The sequence below is a fragment of the Manihot esculenta genome, chromosome 4 (genome assembly GCF_001659605.2).
Source record: "Manihot esculenta cultivar AM560-2 chromosome 4, M.esculenta_v8, whole genome shotgun sequence".
NCBI classification, from domain to species: Eukaryota; Viridiplantae; Streptophyta; class Magnoliopsida; order Malpighiales; family Euphorbiaceae; genus Manihot; species Manihot esculenta.
Genome location: NC_035164.2, coordinates 21210538 through 21231981, shown reverse-complemented (window position 1 = coordinate 21231981; position 21444 = coordinate 21210538).

The following is a 21444-nucleotide window of genomic DNA, read 5'->3' as shown; positions in this document are numbered from 1 at the left end:
CACTTGCTTCCATTTTCCTGGCTGCATCCACTATAGAGTGGAAACTCTCCTTCTCTGCTGGAAGAATCAAGGAAGAATACCTGGGATGCAATCTCATAGTATATCTCCTTGCCTTCTTCTGATCAGTATCATAGGCCTGACCCACGTACTGAAGCAAATCCAGGAATTTATCTGTAAACTCATCAACACTCATTTCGTCCGTCTGTCGCAACTGTTCAAATTCTATGATTTTCATCTCCTTGGAGCTATCAGGAAAAGCCCACCCTGCAAACTCATTGGCGAACTCTCCCCATGACATACTGTCCCTCCTGGGCTCCACATAATTCTTGAACCATTCTCTGGCTTTCTTGCATTTCAGTGTGAACCCCGCCATCTCAATGGCTCTACTATCATCAGCTCCCAATTCACTAGTTATCATCCTAACTAATCTGAGGTATTCAAATGGATCATCTCCCGTGTTGTATTTGGGAGCATCCAATTTCAGGTACTCCATCATTTGCACCTTACCTCCAGATGAGCTAGGTTGATGTCTTTGGGCAACAGGAGCTACTGGTTCTGGTTGTGGTGGTGGAGGTACTGCTTCATTTAACTCTGGATGTGCTGCACTTGGATGGGTAGGGGAAGATGGATACATAGGATATGGTGGGTAATAATGAGGATAAGGCATATATGGCATGTAAGTAGGATATGGGACAAAACTAGAGTACTCCGACATACCTCCCATCGGATACCCTGGGTCCTGAGGAAAGGCTGGATAACCAAACCCCGAGGCCTGAGCGCCTCCCTGAGACTCTCCCATACCTTCGTCAGATCTGCCTACACCCATGCTTTCATCTACTGACTGATCAACCTCCATAGCCTCCCTCATTTCCTCTAATCTCCTTCCTCTAGCTGTTCCTCTTCTGCTCTCGTCTACAAACCTTCTAGGGTCTATTGATGTACCTTCCCTGCTAGATCTTTGAGACCTTGCCCTTGGCAATACAGGAGGACGAGCAGCTGTTCTCTCACTATATGGTGGGACTCCAGTCAATCGAGCTGATCGACGAGTTCCTCTCATCTTACCTCTGAAAAACAACACATATCACAATAGATAAGTAACTTATATCACAATAAAGCACATGCATGGGACGCAACATCCTATCCTAGTGGACATGATTTCTTATTGTGCTTGACCACCTCTAACCGCTATGAGCCCGACACTCTCTCTATAGGTCCGATCATTTGAACCTTGGGCTCTGATACCAATCTGTAATGACCCCAAAATGGACCGTTACCGGCGCTAGAATTCAGATCGGCTTAAGGCCGCCAAAACCCGTAGCAAGCCTGCTATACTCTCTGAGTACCTGTAAAATCTCATACATGGTCATACATTTTCTGTGAAAATAAAATCTTTTCTCTGGACCAAGACTTAACCTGTGCATGCACTGTCTCTGTACTCTGTACCCCTGACTAGAGCTTGCTCTAGATGGGTTAATTCATACCTGTTAAGCCTGGTTTTTCACATACTCTGTAAAATAGTTATATAAACAGACCATGTATACAAAAGATTTACAACACAAAAAGAACTAAGTCAAGCACAAGTCTAACTGTATACACGACTGTTACATCTCTTTAATGTTACATGTCCACAATATTCTATTACAAAACTCTTCTCTCTTCCTGTACTCTGCTGGACTTCCCCTGTACACTGTACACTGAACCTGCAAGACTGGGGTTAAGGGAGTCGGATGAGCTCTATAGCCCAGTGAGTAGAACAGTAAAACAAGTTATTACCACATGATCTTATGGAATGCATCATATCACAGACAATTCACATCAAGGGTAAACCTGTCACCACATAGTCCCAGTAACTGTTCCGTGCCAGGCCGTAGACTGGGGTCCTGGTCTTCCTGTACTGTATATATATACGTGAATATAACACCTGTACTTACCATTTGTCAGGGCGTAGATTGGGCACCTGGTCTTTACTATACCTGCCAGGCCGTAGAATGAGGTCCTGGACTTTACTATACTTGCCAGGCCGTAGAATGGGGTCCTGGACTTCCTGTCTGGAACTATGGGATCATTTAGCACTCACCCACATTAACAAATAAGTATGCCATGCAACATCTTTGTGCATTCTAATGCAATCACCCTATTGCATAATCATGGTGCATGAAATATGCTAAAAGCATGCAATGTCTCAATTAAAATGAGTATTAAAGTTAGTTCCACTCACCTCTGGCTATCTGGACTGACTCTGCAGGCTCTGTAAATGCTGGAGCAGTACTCACTGCTGCTCTCACTGGTTCCTCTGGCTGTGCCTACACAGATGGACTCAAATGAGGGACCAAACTAGCTTATGACCAACTCTATTAAACTCCCCAAGAATCCCCGTAAACTCACTCAAACATTCATGCAAAGCATGCAAAGGAAGGCTGGACAGGACACTTTCGGCGGCAGGTTCGGTGGCCGAAAGTCCTCTCCAGAGCTGAAACTCATGCACCTTCGGCGGCCGAATCTCAACTTTCGGCAGCCGAACCCTTTCGGGGGCAAGTTTCGGGGGCTGAAAGGCACTCCAGAGACGAAAGTCTCTAACCTTCGGGGGCATCTTCGGCGGCCGAAACTCCTCTCCAGAGCCGAAAGTCCAAAGGCTCGGGGCAAGCTTAGGCAACCGAAGTCACCTCCTCAGCACCTTCGGCGGCCGAACCATTCTTCGGCGGCCGAAGCTGGGTTCATCAACAAGGCAGAACCTTGCTCTGCCTCATGCCAAAAAGCACTAAGCTCTCCCAAACTCAAACACCTCAATTCCTCAACATGCATACACCTACGCATATGCTCAAAGGGGTCAAAAACTACCTTAAAACCCCAACAAAACAAAACACATAACACATGAACAAGCTTTTCTTACAAAAATATCAAAAACCTCTCTTTTATCCTACTCATGCAACTCTCTCCCAAAACCTCATAAAACCTTCATAAATCATGAAAACAAGCTCAGGATCTTCACTTACCTCTTGAAACCAAGAAGATGAACGATCCTAACGTGGAGTTTTGGGGCAACTCTCCTTCAAACTCTCCAAACTTCACAACTTTGTGTTTTTAGCTCAAAACCTTCAAAATAACATAAAAATCAATCAAACCTTTGCAAGATTTGATGAAAACATGAAGACTACTCAAGAAGGACAGGGTCTCACCTCAGAAAGTGAAAGAAACAGGCGATCCTTATCCTTTCAACCGACTGAGGGCCTTTTATAGGTGGCTGGCCAGACCACCTTCGGTGGCCATACGTGAAACCGAAAGCCATGCATATTCGGCAGCCGAATGTCACCTTCGGTGGCCGAACCTGGCTTTTCTGCCTTGGTTCTTTTCTTGCAAAAACTCTTTTCATTTTAGCTTAAAAACAGTAAAATATACTACATTACTTTAGAAAAACATAAATCTTACCCTTCTAGAGAATGCCGACATCCTGGATTCCACCGGACGACAGGAATTCCGATGCCGGACTCTAGCCGGGTATTACAGTATTGCTTACATCCACCTCCATCCCCAGCGGCGTCAAGCTGGAGACTGGGGAGAGACCAAGCCTAGCTTGGAGACAAAAGAGGAGAAAAGTGGACAATCCAAGCATTTGGTGAAGATATCAGCTGACTGGACTTTGGAAAATGTGTGCATGGTTGTGATGAAGCCTTTAGTACATTGATCTTGAACTAAATGACAATCAATATCTAGTTGTTTTGTTTACTTGTGGAACACAGGGTTGTTGGCAATATGAATTGCAACTTTATTGTCACAATAGAATGGGATGGGAGTGGAGAGAGGAATATGGAAATCACGCAATAGATAAGAGATCCATTAGAGTTTAGAAACCATAGATGCCATGCTGCTGTACTCAGCTTCAGCAGATAATTTACTTACTATGGATTGTTTTTTGGATTTCCAAGAGATGAGAGAATTATTGAGGAACACACATTATCCGGAGACGGATTTGCATGAAATGGTACATGTTCCATTAGAGAATTAGAGTTACGTACAAGAAAAAATAAGCCATGAGAAGTGCCATGGAGATAAGGTAAGACTTGGAGGGCAGCGTACCAGTGAGATTGTTGATGAGATTACATGAACTAGCTAAGTTGTTGTACTGCAAAAGAAACTACTGGTATAGTTAGATTAAGATACAAAAGACAACCTACTAATATTCGATATTTTTTAGGCTTCATGAGTGTTGGAGGGTTGTCCTTGGACAATTTAAAACCCCTATGTAAAGGGATAATGGAGAGCTTGGCAATGAGCAAACTAGCATCGATGATGATATCAGTTATATACTTTTTCTGACTCAGATACATGCCAGTTGAGGATCTTGCAATTTCGAGCCTAAGAAAATACTTGACATGGCCTAAGTCTTTGATAGTAAACATGTTCTCCAAAAAGGATTTTGCAGCTTCAATTCCTTCTTCATTTGGTTCAGTGAGTAATATGTCGTCAACGTACACTATGATGGCCAAGAAATGAGGACCAGTACCTTTGGTAAATAAGCAATAATCATGAATAGATTGATGGAAGCCAAATTGTAAAAGCCTCAAAGTAAATTCTTTGTTCCATTGCGTCTAGCCTATTTGAGCCTATAGATGGACTTGTGGAGTTTGGCTGCCTTTGTGTAACCAGGGGAAGGAGCATATACAGGTCTTCTTTAATGATGACATGCATGTAAGCATTATTTATGTCAAGTTGGTGTATCGGCCAACATTTTACAGTAGCAAGAGTAAGAAAAATTCGTATAGTTACTAGTTTTGCTATTGGAGAGAAGCTTTCAACATTGTCAATTCTTCAAGTTGGTTGAATCCTTTGGCTGCAAGTCTCGCTTTATACCTGTCTATTGATCCATCAAATTTATGTTTAATCGGTAGATCCATTTGCTGGCAATGAATTTTTTATCCATAGGAAAAGGTACCAATGCCCATGTCAGATTTGATTTGAGGGTGTCTAGCTCATGTTGCATAGCAACAACCCATTCAGGATCACTTTTAGCATTAGCATATGATTTAGGTTCATGAATAGCAGACAAAGTAGTAGTAAAATCAAAATATTTTGAGATAAAAATAATATTTAATGGTGTAAAAGGTTCAAGGGGGCATACCTGGAGGATCTTTTAGATGAGAAATGTTGGTAGTAGAAATTTGAGGATGATGAGATTGAATAGCTGTGGAACCAAAGTCATTTAACCAAGTTGGTTTTATGAAACCCTAGAGCTTGTGCAAACAATAGGTGGACTAGCAGAAAGGGTTGTAAGGCTAATGATTAGGTGATGGTACTGAGTGAGGGGAAGACTCAGATGATTCTGATGTGATAGAAGGAGATTCATTAGAGACTGGTAAAGGATATGTGGGAGGAGCTAGGTGGAAAATTGTCCTATGAGGAAGGAAGTTTCCTAAAATTTCATATCTTTGGATATGCAAATGGTTTTAGATTCTAAGTTAAGGAGTTTAAAGGCTCTGTGATCACTAGCATGACCTAAATAGACACACTTGAAGGCCCTAGGTTCAAATTTATATTTGTGGGGTTGATATTGGTGGCAAAACAAAGGCAACCAAAGGATTTTAGTGGGCTGTAATCAGGTGGATGTTTATGAAGCAATTCATATAGTGTTTTCCATCTAATAATTGAACTTGGGAGCATTGATTCTCCCTAGAATTGTGTTGGGAATGCAGATTGAAACATGATTGCTCTTGCACTATAATAAATGTTTGTGCTTGATTTCCACTCTTCCAATTTATTGAGGGGTGTGGGGTGTGGATCTTTGATGAATAATGCCCAAGTTATTGAACAAAGCTTTGTATTCTGAGTTGACGAACTCAGTGGCGTTATCAGTCTTAATGTGTTTCACTGTGGTGTGGAAATGGTAAGTAATCATTTTGAGGAAAGTGTTTATGGTTGTGTTGACTTGTTTGCTGGATGATAGGGTTGTTCCAATATAGTGAGGAAATATGAAGCTCCATTCATGGTTTTGTGCCTATAAGTTGCCCATAAGTCCATGTGGACTAAATCAAAAAATTAAGGACTGGTATTGTGATTTTTGGGGAATGATAGCCTGTGTTGCTTGGCCATTGGACATATTTCACAGGTTGTGGTATCTAAATTGTATGTAATTTCAGATATGTGTTGTGGTTTGGATGCAGAAGCATGTCCAAAGCTTGTGTACCATAAAGAGTCTATTTTATTTGCATTATGTAAAATAGAATTTCCAATGGAAGACTGGGTTATATTGGAGATAGTAAGATGGACACAAGGACTTGTATTACAATTGAAAGACTAAGATATAGTAGTAATAGGATTGACATTGAAAGAGTAAGAACATGTTATGGACTGTGGAAAAAGACTGTGAGAAAGTAGGTATAATCCTTTATTCAATTTACCGGTTGCAACCACCTTATTAGTCTAGAGGTTATGCAAGATTCACTTGTTAGGTAGAAAGATGACAAAAATATGGGACTGTTGGGCTAAGGCACTTACTGAGAGTAAATTGTATTTAAAATCTGAAATGTATAAGACATTGTATAAAGTGAATGATGAATGTAAACACATGCTTCCAGAGTATTTAACATTTTTTAATGATTCATCAGATAAAATCACAGGGTTAGATGTATCTAGTTTGTATATTTTTCTTAAATAGATTTTTATCAAAACACATGTTTATTGTTGCACCGCTGTTTATGATCCAGGTTGTGTTAAGAGAATGATTTTGTGTAGAAACATTATATGCAAACCCAGCATATTCAAACACAATTGGCTTCATTCATCATTTTACCTTTCATAATTTTTATTACTTCCTGTTGTTTGATGTTGGTCAGGTTGGCAGGCTACTCATCTTTGGTACATGATGTAGTTGCTTTGTCTGGTTCAACAATCTCATTTGTCTCTTAGACAATGGTGAAATTTGTATATTGTGCTCCCTTCTTAGGCTTGTACCATTCTGGATAACTTATGATTTTGAAGTAATTCTCTCTGGTGTGTCCATTCATTTCATAGTTGTCACAGAATCTGTCATCTCTTCTATCCTTTTTCTTGAAGTAGAATTTTATGGAAGTTCCTAAGTTTTCCTTTCGAAAGTTAGGATTAGGTACCTTGGCCATCATTGCAACTAATGGCTCAATACTATCAGGCATTAGTGTGCTCACTTCTCTCTATTTTTCTACTCTGAGTATGAGTGAATATGCTTTGTAAACAAATGGAAGTGGATCCATAAGAAAGATCTAGTTCCTAAAGCTGTCATAAGAACTATTTAGTCCATTAGGAATTGTACAAGTATATCACCTTTATCTATCTTAGCTATTTCCTTCAATGCTCCACATTCACAAATGGAAAACAACCTTCATGTGAGTTCGTCTCATATCTTTTTCACCTTCATCTATCTTAGCTGTTCTAAGGTTTTGAGAAGGGGAGAGATTTTGAGTGCTAACTCTCTACCTTTCCTACGAATTCTGGAGGCTCTCAAAAGAGTTTCTACGAGGAGTACTTTTAGGATCTCATAAGATGCCATTTTATATTAAAACCCTAGGATTTCAGTATAATAGTATTTATTTATATATTTAACTAATTAAATAAATAAATTACTATAGTCCATAACTTTAATAAGTAAGCCATATAAATCTTAGACAGTTTTAATTAAGTCCCTACTTAATTAATTAGATCAAAATTATAATTTTTTCAAATTATAATTTTGTTGCAATGCCAATTTATATGCAATCAAGTCCTACTTGATTTCACTTCTCATTTTATTTTCTCATGCAATTGTTTATGTGTGTGACGCATTAGATTTCAAATATATTGACAATAAATATAATTAACTAATTAATTAATTTGAAAGTTAAGAACATTGTCTAGCAACATGTCAAGACTACCCAAATATTCAGAATGTCAAAAGTGGTTTGACTTAATCTTTCAGTGCGTGGGTTGTCAGTGTAATTAATATACATTCATCATAAATGTCCCAATTTAACATTTGATATATGAAATGTGTATGCAATATTAAATCATATTAATTTTTATTTATTAGCCATTGACCTATTGAATGAAATTTCAAATCTCATTTGCTAATTTCATTCCACCTTGCGCAAGGATTTCATGATTAATGCTAGCAGAGAGCAAATGGGACATTCCCTAATTTAACCTAGGGTGATGAATCTTATCTCAATCACATAAATGCCTTCATACAGTTTCTAAAATATCCAATTCATCTCCATTTGTTACTTATAAACCAAGCAACGTGTAAGATGAATCAAAATATAAAAGTCCTTATATAAGATTACTTATTGATTTCAAGTTAAAGGATCACTTACACAATCATCACTTGAGTAATCCATATATAATGATTATTTTCCATATGAATTTCTCATGCAGGTCAGTTCAGTGCACTTATTCATAAAATAAGCACCTACATATTAGTTTTGGATATCTCACACATCTCAAACTATGAGATCAATTGCTTCCTCTAAAAGGAAAGAACATAATATGTACTAGTCTCAATAGCTCTAATCATTGTCCAGTCATGATAAGAACATCGACTAAGAACACTTGGAGACTCTAAATGCAATAAGAATCTCACAATTATAACTACATTATAATTTTGCTTGCACAGTAATATAGTCCTATGGTCTTTATCTTTACTCGAAATTCAACTAAATTAACACTAAAGATAAATAATTGCCTTTATAATATTGTATTTAAATACTTAAATTACATAAATAATAATATCCAACTACAATCAACCGGTTGGCTGTAGGGTATATTACTAACAATCTCTCACTTGCACTAAAGCCAATCATCCATATAACTTATCACATAACTATAAATACGGTAATTATGTTTCTACTGGAATAATGCCTTTGTAAGAGAATCTTTAAGATTTTTATTAGTGGAACTTGCTTTATCTCTACATATTTCCTTTTAATGATCTTTCTCATCATTTGGAATCACCTAAGTACATACTTGGATCTTTGATGAGACCTGGGTTCCCTTGCTCATGCAATGGCTCCATTGTTATCACAATTCATTGTAACTGGATCAACAATGCTAGGAACCACGCTAAGTTCAGAAATGAACTTTCTGATCTAAAATTGTCTCCTTTGTTGCCCAGGACACAGAAGTATACTTGGCTTTTTGTTATAGAATTTATAGTGGTTTCTAGTTTGGAACCTTTCCAACTCACTGCTCCACCATTTTGAGATTTGTTATCATCAAAATCTGATTGGAAATTCACATCCAAATATCCATGAACTTTGAGTTTATCAGTCCCTTCAAGTGACATAGTCAGGAATCCTTTCTTGGAATCTTCTATGCTAAACTATTTTTAGCATTTTCTCAATCTGAGTGGATTTTGGATAAGCAAACAACCATTTAGATTTATCTCTATAGATCTTAGTGGCTAATTCCAAATACTTCATAATTAAATTTTTGAATAACCAAATCTTTACAAATTGTAGTAATGGAATATTATTTCCTATTATTAATATGTCATCTACATATAAAATAAGAAATACAACTCCACTCCCACTAATCTTCTTGTACACAAGGTTCATCCATGATAAAATCAAACAGTTTGATCATTTTATCAAAACATATGTTCCATTTGCATGAAACTTTGTGTTTCCATAGAAGACATTATAGTCTATGATTTCAGTTCCACTTGGATGTTTGTTTGTGGTTCTTAAACTTCTTCAAGTTCTATTTAACTCCCAGTACTTCTTTTAAAAGAAATTGCTTTTCTAGAAAGATAACATGTTTTGATATAAATACCTTTTCTTAATGGGATGATAGAAGTAATCACATTTATCTGACTTAGCTCCCCACTTATCAGATACTAGATGCTTCACATAAGTATTACATCTCCAAATCTTAATGTGTGATAAGATTGACTTTTGTTAGTCCACATCTCATATGGATCTTATTAACATATTTGGATGGAACACTATTAAGAAGGTATATCACAGTTTGCAAGGCATATCCCCAAAGGGATAGAGGTAAGTCTGCAAGACTCATCATAGACCGTACCATATCTAACAAAGTACGGTATCTCCTTTTTGAAACTCTATTGTGTTGTGGTGTTCTAGGTGAAGTCCATTGTGAGACAATCTCATTCTCTATTAGATAATCGCAAAATTCATGACTTAAGTATTCATCAGTTTGATCAGATCTAAGTGATTTAATACTTTTGCCAGTCTATTTTTTAACTTTAAAATTTAAATTCTTTGAACTTTTTAAATTATTCAGACTTGTATTTCATTAAATACACATAACTATATCCAGTATAGTCATCAGTGTTATGAAATAAAGGTATCCACCTATGGCTTAGGTAGTCATTGGTCCACATACATCCATATGTATAAGACCCAATAATTCTTGTGACTATTCACCTTTTCCTTTAAAAAGTGTTTTGATTATTTTACCTATTAAACAAGTTTCACAAATTTCATATGATTCATAATCAAATGGATCATGATATCCATCTTTATATAACTTAGTGATAATGCCAAAATAGAGATGAAAGTTGATTATCTAATTCGAGTCCCTTTTATATTGAGAATAGGCTTTGACTCGCGGTTGTCGAAGCCGGTCAAAAATAACCTTTCTGGTTATCAACAATTTACAACTGCAGATAGTGGTGAAAGGATCGAATCCACAGGGAATTGAGGACTTACCTATTTTCCTTATCAAGACCAATAAAATAAACTGAAACAAAAATAAACTGAAAAAGAAGAAAACTGAAAACGAGATAAACTGAAAATGAGATAAAACTGAAACGAGATAAAACTGAAAGAGAAATAAACGGAAAGCAAAATAAACTGAAACGAGATAAAACTGAAAGTGGAATAAAAATAAATTGCAGTAAAAGTAAAATGGGGGGGTTTGAGATTGGTTTGATTAACAAACTACTGAAAGCAATTAAAATAAGCAAATAACAAAATAAAAGAGAAATAAATAATGAGAAAGATCTAGTTGAAGAGTTGGATCCACTTTAGTTGTTGGGATTGATCATTGACACTTAGTTTCCTTTGGGTTGATTCAATAGATTAGTTATGGAGATGGAAGATGCTTCTCACCACCATTATCTCTCCTTATGATTAAACCAATTAGGGAACGTCCTCTAATTAATTACTAATTAACAAATTGCCAAGGAACGTCCTTGGGCCTTAGGCATCAAAACAATTGTCAATTGCATTAAGAAATAGAGAGATCCAATCCTAGCTACCCAAACGTATGGAGATAACGCTAGATCATACAATTTCCTTGGGTTTTATCCCAAGTGTTCTCATGTAAGAATAATCTAAGCAATTACGAACTTAAATCATCCAAACTAACATATTATTACTTTGCAATCAAGAATCAACGTAGATCTAAACAACAAAGCAATATTGAAATCAAGCATGAAATTGCATAAATATTGAACAACCAAAAGTTAAACAATGTTTGATCAAGTCTCCCAATCCATAAAACAACCAAAGTATCACCTAATCTTCAACTAGAATAAAAGATTTCAGCCTCTCATGGCTGAAACAAAACTAAAAATAAAAGAAAAGAAGAAAGGTAGAAGAAGAGATGTGAATTTCGTAGGTGTCTCCCAAGGGGAGCTTCAAAGACATGTAGAGGCTCCTTATGTGGCTTTTTATAGTTGAAAAGTGTTGCTCAAGGTCATACTTACTGCCCAAGAGGTATTTTCTGCCCAATTTATGTCTGAAAAGGAAAGAATCGCATTTTTCGGCTTCAGAAGGAAGGCTGCGCGCGAATGCTTTGCAGAAGGAAGTTGGTGCGCGCGGTTTGGTCTCAGAAAGGGAAAGAGGCGCAGATTGTGCTTCCTAAATAAGTTTCGATGCTGACCTTACTTCCTAATTAGTGTAGAGGCTGCCCAAGATGCTGCCCATGCTCAACTTGTTGCCCAAGTTGTTACAGAAAAGGAAGGTGGCGCGCAGATGGCTTTCAGAAGAGGAAAGCGCGCAGATTGTTTCTGAATAGGAAGGATGCACGAATTTTGATTTTCAAAGTGGAAGATATGCTTTCCATACATTCCTTTTTAGGTGGAGCCTCTTTTGAAATTTGAATGTTGAACGCAGAAGAGGAAGAGCATCTCTTTGAGATCTTGCTGCCTAAATAGGAAGATATGACTGCTGCAGTGTGTGCACATCTTTGAACAAGGAAAGAAAGATCTGCGATTTGAATTTCAAATAATCTTCTGACTGAGCTTTCCTTGTTTGCTTTTGCTTCTGCACTTTTCTCATTTGGAAACTTTCCTTTTCTGGAAACTTTCCTTATTTGGAGACTTTCCTTTTTTGGCACTTTCCATATTTGGCACTTTTTGGCAGTTTTAAGAGCATTTTCTCCAGATTGTCTCTTTACAACTAATATCTGCAAAACATAATTAAAACCACAAAATTAAGTAGAAAAGATGTAAATAAACATCAAGAACATAATGATAAAATGGACTAAAATATGCTCTATCAGGCTTTCAGAAGAAACATTATATAGACCATCTATATAAATTTCAGTTTCATAATAAGCTCCTTTATTATAAAAGAACAAGTGTTTTTCTCAACAATAAACTTGAATCCAATATTCAAGGCTAAAATGAAATTGAAATAATGTTTCTGAGAAGTGCTATAACATAATAACAATTATTTAATTCTAATATTAAGCCAGAAGGTACAGGCAGATAATAAATTCCTACAGCTAATGTAGCAATCTTTACTCCACTTGCCACTCGTAGGTCCACCTCTCCTTTCCTCAATCATAAATATACCTGAAGCTCAGGACTCATGTTAGCTAACACCACACATGTAGCTTGCACATCATCATCAATATGATGATCATACTTATCCTTAACATCGTCACTAGTATTCTTATCAAGAACATCATGTATGTCTTGATTGAGAATATATAACCGCTTTTCTTGCTTAAGAACCTTTCTCAAATTGCAATACCAGTCCAAGAAGTTCAGTTTAGTTAATTTGTTAGCATCAAGTATGCTACGTAAGGATAGATAATTTACTCATGGTGGAACTGAATTCTATTCATGTGACATATGGTCTGCACCTGAAAGTGAGATTTGATTGAATCTTGCTTGTTAATTTTATAGCTTACACTATGTAATCAAACACTTATAAGAAGAGTTTTCATTATGATATAAGAATATGTCTTAAGATCATGAGTAGTATAGTAAATGAGCTAAAAGATGGTCATGATATTTTGATTTCAAACAAAATGTTCAAGCGGTCATATGTTCTTTACTCAAATACCTAGGATCACATGAAAAATACTAGTTACCCCATAACGTCCATATTAAGTATATGGAAGATGTTATGCGCTTCTTAGAGCTAAAGCAGGAATGTTTGCATTTAAATCTAATGAGTACAAAAGTGTATGTAACTAGCTTTAATTCCTAAGGAAGAAAGAGAAACTAGTGAAAACATCAAGGTGGTAAATAGCATGGGATAAAAAAAAAAAAAGAAGTTAAGCCCAATAAGAAACAACAATAAAGGGAATGGCAAAGGTTCTTTTGGATAGAAGAAGGAAAATATTGCTAAGGTCAAATGTTTTAACTGTATAGAATAGGATCAAAATACCTTCGTGGAATTTTGATGACTTTTTCTATGAACAAGATAGATATTTATTAGGAAATAACTCCAAAGTGTAGGTGAAGGGCTTATGCACCTGCGAGCTTGCTATATGTAGCAAGTAAATTATATTCCTACATAATATCCAATTTGTTCTACAAATTCAATGGAATTTATTATTTATGTTGGTGTTGTTTAAACTTAATTTTTTTTTATTTTTCATAAACTAGATATAAACTTGTTTTAAGTACAAGTTCTAGTAGTTCTAGATATTTCATGAATACTCATATTGGTTTAGAAGTTATATGTAACTTCAATCATATATTTTCTTTTTCCTTTTTTACATCTTTAGATATGTTTTTGAATGATGTAAATACGTGGTATTCTATGTTTGGCTACGTAGGTTAAATGATACGTGACAATTAGATAAAGTGGACTTATTAGATAATATTAACAAAGTAGATATGTCCACTTGTAAATATTGCCTAATTTAAAATAATCTAGAACAAGAGCAGAATTTCTATTGTATTTAATATTTTCTAGTAAATGTGATTATATGTATTAGGGCTAAACATATAGGCATATATTTTGTAATTAATGACTACTCTCTGTAAGGTTGTATCTATTTGATATCTTATGAAATTGAGATTTTAAGTTGTTTCAATAAATTTTTAGATTTAGTTGAGAATCAATTAGACAGAAAATCAAAGACTTTAAAAACCAATCGATGTAGAAAATTTATGTGAGAGCAATTTTGAAATTATATAATAGAAAAGAGAAATAGAACCCTATTAAATTAGGTCAATAATGAGATGAGCTAATTTTGTCAATCATCTATTCGGGTGCTACATTATTAGTAATCTCTATTGAACTTAACCTAATACTCATATAATCAGTAACTTCCACTCCAACACAAATTTGTTTGTAGATTTTAAAATCATAGGGATATAAAATTACTCATGAACCTTCATATAAATTTGGAGGACCAAGGAGAAGAATATGTTCTTTCCAAAATATCTTTAAGCAATTAGAAGGATATGTATTATTTAGTGAGCAAGAGAATGGAAGTTTAACTGAGTTTGAATCATAAGAGATCGCATTTTTATAGTATTTTTTTTTCTTTCAAGAATAAGGAGATAGAATAAGTCTTACCTTTAAATTAAACTCGTAACCAGACTGCTTCCGCTAAAGAAATTTTTTGACAAACACACATCCAAGTGAGAGCAATATGAATACAAATGAATATAGTCATTATTTCATAATTGCATCTTGAAGTGAGTGTAGTCATCGAATCTGGTCCAAATGGGAGTAACATGCACATTGATGAGTCAATAGATCAATCTCAGCTATGATGAACGTGCCATCTAAGTATTTCCAGTTGTTTTGAGATTAAAGGGAAGTATTTATTGTTACCCCTAATGGAGATGAGCTGAGAAATGTGTTTCTTAAACTCTTAGATCTTTAGCTAAGAAAGAAATAGATTAAAACAATGGAATAGGAAATGGAGTCAATAAAGAGTTAGTCAATGTAGAGTTGCAATTAGGACATAAAGCGATTAAGAATTAGTGGATTCTCAAAGTGAAGTGTAAGGCTGACGATAGTATCAAGAGATACGAAACTCATTTGGAAGCTAAGGGGGTACACATTATAGGAAGGAAAAAATTATAAGGATTTTTTGAATCTGTTGTGAGGTGTACCTTGATAAGATTTTTTTTATTGCATTAGTTACTAAGCATTAGTTGCTAACTTGGATTCTAAATTACATCAAATGGATGTGAAGACTATTTTTTCTCAAATAAAGAATTAAAATTTACATGAAACAGTTTACAGGTTTCAATATAAATGGTCAAGAACACAAAGTGTGTAGATTCTTAAAGTCATTATAAGGCCTCAAATAGTCTTCAGAACTATGTTATATTAGATTTCATAATACTGTCGGATTTTATGATTTCACTACGATAAATGAGGATCATTGAAAATATACATAAAATATCTAAGAATAAATTAGTAATCTTATCATTGTATAGTAGACGACATACTAATAGCTAGAAATGATAGTGAGTATATCGCAACCGTTAAGGTTTAATTATCATCTTTTGAGATAAAAGAAATGGAGAAATTGCATATAATTTTAGAGTCAAGATTTTAGGGATCATTAAGAAAACTATTGTTTCTTTTCAAGAGCAATATATCATACAAGTCTTAGAGTAATTGAATATGCAAGATTTCAAACCTATAAATACTCATTTTTTCCAAAGAAAAATTTTTAAGCCGTAGATTATGACCTAAGACTCCAATAGAGAGAGCTCAAATAAAAATGATCCATATAAGAGTGAGATCAGGAGCCTAATTATACAATGTACTAGACTATGTTTTATGCTATGAGTATAGTAAATAAGGGTGTAAATGAACCAAATCGTTTGTGAGCTACTTGAGATTCGATTCGATAAAAGCTCAACCGAGCTCGACTCGATTTCTAAACGAGCCAAGCTTGAACTTAATTTTTAGGCTCATTTGGTAAACGAGCCACGCTTGAGCTCCATAGTATTCGGCTCGTGAACTCGGCTCATTTTTGAGTTCATAAGTAGGCTCGCAAATAGGCTCTTGAACAGTCTCGTTACGTACGTTGAGATTATTATCATAAGAGAAATAACCTCAAACTCTGCATATATTTTCATGAGCCAAACCTAAATTTTCTAAAATTCAGCTCTGTATAGTTTAGTTGTACTCTTAGACTTGCATATATTTGGATCATTAAGATTTAAAAGCTTATCTCTATAAGTTTACAAGCTAATTTTTAAATATACTTATTTAACTAAAATTATTTTAGTTTTAAACTTATTAGTTTTAAACTAAAACTCATTACACATGTAAATAAATTGAACTACTCGTGAACTATTCAAGACTAAACTAGATAAAAGATCGACTTGTCTAAGCTTGTTTGCTAAACGAGCCAAGCTTAAGCTTCTTAATACTCATCTCGAGTTTGAAATGAGTAAAGCTTGAATTCGGCTTGAGGTCGAAAAAATTTTAACGAACCAAGCTTGAGCTCTTCAAAGATCGGCTCGGCTCAGGTTGTTTACACCCCTAGTAGTAAATCAATATGATCTTAGGCAAACACACTAGATATTGTAGAATTGGATATAGAGATATCTTAGATGTATATTAGATTATTTTTGATGTTATCAAGGAAATAGTCTACAAGTGGGAGACATAGGGATGCAAAAGTAGAAGAGATTTAGATGAGTCTAAATCTATCTCAAGATATATCTTCTTAAGAAGTAAGAAGTTACAGTTTATTATATTAGAGATATAGATGCACATAAAATGAAAGATTTGTTTCTACGCATGAAATGACTTTAGGTCTTTTATTAAAGACAAGTACAAAAGATATTTTGTGTAGCCTTGTAAAGTGATTAAGTTAGTATACAGGATAAGATAATGAGTTAATGTATTTTAATTATTAATTGCAATTGCGCAATTCATACATACTATCTTATATTAAGGATATAATTAAGAGAAGTATATCAGACAAATAACAAATGCCTCCTTATACGACATTGGTCTTATTATCTAGTGAGATAACAAAACACAAAATATTTATAAGTTTTATTTTATCTGTGAATAAAATTGAGAGCTAAAAAAAAATCTATAATATGAGATGTCATCTCAAAGAGATTGAGAATAATAGTGGACGATCATTGTATTAAAATACATTGATCTTATATGAATAAGTCACATTATCTGTCTTAACAGCTAGATAGAGTTCTGTTTTAAAATGAGTAGTTTTGAGAACTCAATTTTGATCATTAAGTATGCTCAGATTATCATCTATATGATATTTTAAATAGAGACATATGCTCCATTATAAATGGAAGACATATTGTAGCTTGTAATTCATACCACATGTGCTTGTGACTAATAATGGGTTTACAAGCGCTAATCTCTGCTTGTTAATGTGAGAGACCCTAAAGATTATAAGTAATCTTACTAATATATTTAGGACTCTAACTGTTACTTAAAACTTAATTTAATGTTTGTTATATCTTATGATACTATTAGATAATTATGAATGATGCGATCTGACGAGATATTCCTAGAAAAACAAATTGAATTAAGGCTGAGAGTATCGAGATGTAAGGAAGATCATATAGAAGTATCACATTATTTTTGTATTCATTGACTGGTCAATTATATTTATTTGTGAATAAAACATAATTATGGACATAAAAGAAAATAACTGAGATTATATAAATATTTAATGTGATAAATAATCTAGGGTATTGCATACTGCAACTACTCTGAATTTCACCATTCGAGTGGTTATATTGCCCTAACAGACATATATGTACAAGTCACACAGTCTATTTATTAAGTATGAAAATAGCAATGTATATATCATCATTTCCTATCATGTATGAGTGGGAGATAAAAGAAATTATACATTCAAGAAAGAACAAAAAATAAAAAAGTCTGAAATAAGATTATGTATCTTATTTATAATAGTTCAATTTTAATTTATTTTATATAAATTAAAAAAAAGGAAGAAAAAAAATTTTGAATTTCAAATCTTTGGCAATTATATGGCATAATGGCTCTTAGTGAGTGCAACTCCTTTTCTCCAAAAGATGATCGTTAACCAAGAGAGTATGCTCTCTCTTTGCACTCATGAAAAAACCTCTCTTAAAAAAGTCCTCTCCTCCCTTAAGATTTATTTCTGGTTTGAGCTTTTTCTTGTGGATGTCGGGCTACCTCCTATATGCGTCGGGTGACCTCCTGTGTTCGCATAGCGTAAAAGGATATCGATCATGGAGTTTGAGGATATCTAGGTACTTGGACTCTTGTACAATACACTGCAATTCCAGATAATTCTTAGACTATGAATCATATGTATGGTTTATATAAAATATATGATTATGTATATGTTATGTGATACAAGGTAAACTGGTGTATTGTTTAATTATTTCGATTCTAAAAAATTTATAGATTTTCCAATAATATCAAACCAAAATTATTTAAATAATTTATTTTATTTTTATTTTTTTTTATCAAGAACCGTATCATTACTATATCAAAAAACTAATATATATATAAAATAGTTTTAATGATGTATGTACATTATATAGTTAAATAAAATTTTATATATTTATATGCAATAATATATATATATATATATATATATATATATATATATATATATATATTATCAAAATTATTTTTTTAAAATAATATAATTTTAAAAATTTCAAATCCTAATTTTATAAAGAGTTAAAAAATATATAGTAAAAAAATTAGAAATAAGTACAATATGAACAAATTAAACACTTCGTAAGTTGTTCAAAACTCAACTTGATCAAAGTTTAACTTATTGAAAATATATGTAGTCTCTTAGATTATATCTATCTATTTTTATAAATTAAATTATTTATATAATTTAATATAAAATCTCTCTACAAACTATTAAATAATTACTCACAATATAAAATAGTCATAGATGCTAGTTAGTTATTAAATGTTTTAAAATATATAATTAACTAATTTAATTAGTTAGTGATGCTATTTAACAATCACCTAAAGATAACTGTTACTACGAGATAGGTTCACGTGGTAAGGTTTAAATAAATAGAAAATATGGTCTAGCTCGAGGATGAAGACCCAAACGCCTTAAGACCCGGCTCATTATTAAAGACTCGTCCTCTTCTCGACAAAGCGAGTCTCGACATGAAGTTACCATTATCAAGCATAACCCAACATATCCCCATTACACCTATAATCACGAGATTATCAATCCATCAACTGGCGATGTCCCATATCAAGCAGTCGGCCATATCACTGCCAGATTACCGGAAAATACCATATTCATTTCCACCCACCTATAGTATAAAAGGAGAAGGCCCCCGAAGGTAAAGGTACATTATTCTCTAATACCAAAACTCTAAGCAATTCATTACATTCTCTATACTCGTAGATATATTGACTTGAGCGTCAGAGTGGCTGTCGCGGACAGCCACCACCACCTCACATTCTCTTCCTTACAGGTTCTAACCAATCACAGTGCAACTTCATTCTAGTCACATCATCAATCTAATATCTGCAACATCATTTGATTTTGTTGCCAAGAGGTCCTTTGAATCACCACTATTCATTTGGATTACGTCTAGTTTCCTACTCATTTCTATGAAGAGAAACCTCTCTATCTTCCCACTCTTTAAATGGCTGGTAGTTCACGAGCTGCTGCTAATATTTCTACCAACAAGGGTGTCATCATTTCTTCTGTCCCTAACAATAGGGAAAACATGCCCCCACTAGTCGATGAAGCAAACTTCAATAATTTAAACAACGAACAGGTGCTCCAGTACATCCAAAGGCTGCAGACCACCCTCGGGCAGTATAAGGCTCGGGAAGAGGCGTTAAACATGCCTCTCGGAGGAAGAGAGGAAGCTTCCGTAGACACCCCAAAGGCTCGAATAGAAGTGGTCAAAGGACGACCTAAAGGAAAGGCTGAGACCGAAGACGAATTAGACGAAACTCCAAAAGGCATTGATTGGAAGATAGTACGGGTTGTGCAAATGTACCAAAAGGAATAAGAGGAAGATTTTAGCTTAGATGGAGCCTCCCTTCTATTGGAATAAATTATTGCAGAAACTTTTCCAACCAAGTTCAAACTACCTGGCGTGGATAAATATGACGGAACAACAGACCCTAGGAGCCACCTAGAAATCTTTAGGATGACTATGCAACTTTAGGATGTCAACAACTTTGTGTTGTGCCGAGTGTTTCCCTCAACGCTCACAGGTTTGGCTTAGAAGTGGTACCAACATCTGAGTCCAAATTTAATTCAAAACTTTACGCACTTCGCTACGTTATTTAAATCCAGATTCATTACATGCATACCTGCTAAAAAGCTTTCCTCTGACTTTTGGAAGATCCAGGAGAAGGTGAGTCTTTGAGGAGTTTTATCTCACATTTTAATGCTGAAGCCATAAGGGTGGAAGAGTTAAATCATGAGATAGTGTATGAAGCATTAAAGAAAGTAATCCACAACATCAAATTCATGGATTCCCTAATTGAAATTCCAACTGAAACATATCAATAGTTGATAAAAAAAATCCAGAAATATATTAGGTTAGATGACGAAGTCCATGCGTTAAAAGAAGACAAGAGGGCAAGTCAAAAGTCTGAGAGGTGAGGACATAAAGAAGATCACAGGATTTATTCCATCTCTCGAAGGAGGGATGAGCAAAGTAAGTATTAGAATTATACTCCATTAAATGACTCATGGATTGGTATTTTGATGTGGATTAGGAAAAATGATAAAGAAATTAGGTGGCCACCTAAGCTCAACCCTGAGAAAGCAGAGAAACAAGACAGAAAAAAGTATTTTCGCTTCCACAAAGACCATAGTCATACGACAGAAAAATGTTTGCAACTAAAAGATGAGATCGAAAGACTGAATAGGGATGACACTCTTTAAAAATTCATAAGGAAGGGAAGAGAAGAGAGAAGACATGAGCCTAAGGAATCGACTCCCGAAAGAACCCCTGATCGAGAATCTATATGGGTCATACATATAATAACGGAAGGACCCAGGGACAGTCAGGGAAGTAAGTTGATATAATTACTAGATTGGTAAGAAAACCTTTTTAAGTCTCTGAGGTCATTTGCCTAGGTATTTTACAAGCTAGCCAGTTGGGGAGCTGAATGATCCCCCGTTCTCGATACATTTGTAACCTGAAGATATTCTTTTAATAATAAAGTTAACGAGGTATTTTTCATATGTTGTATTCTTTAGTGATAAGGAATAATGAGATTACCTTCCTTAAAAAATAAAAAGGAGTAAGGAGATAAAAACAAGACCACAAGG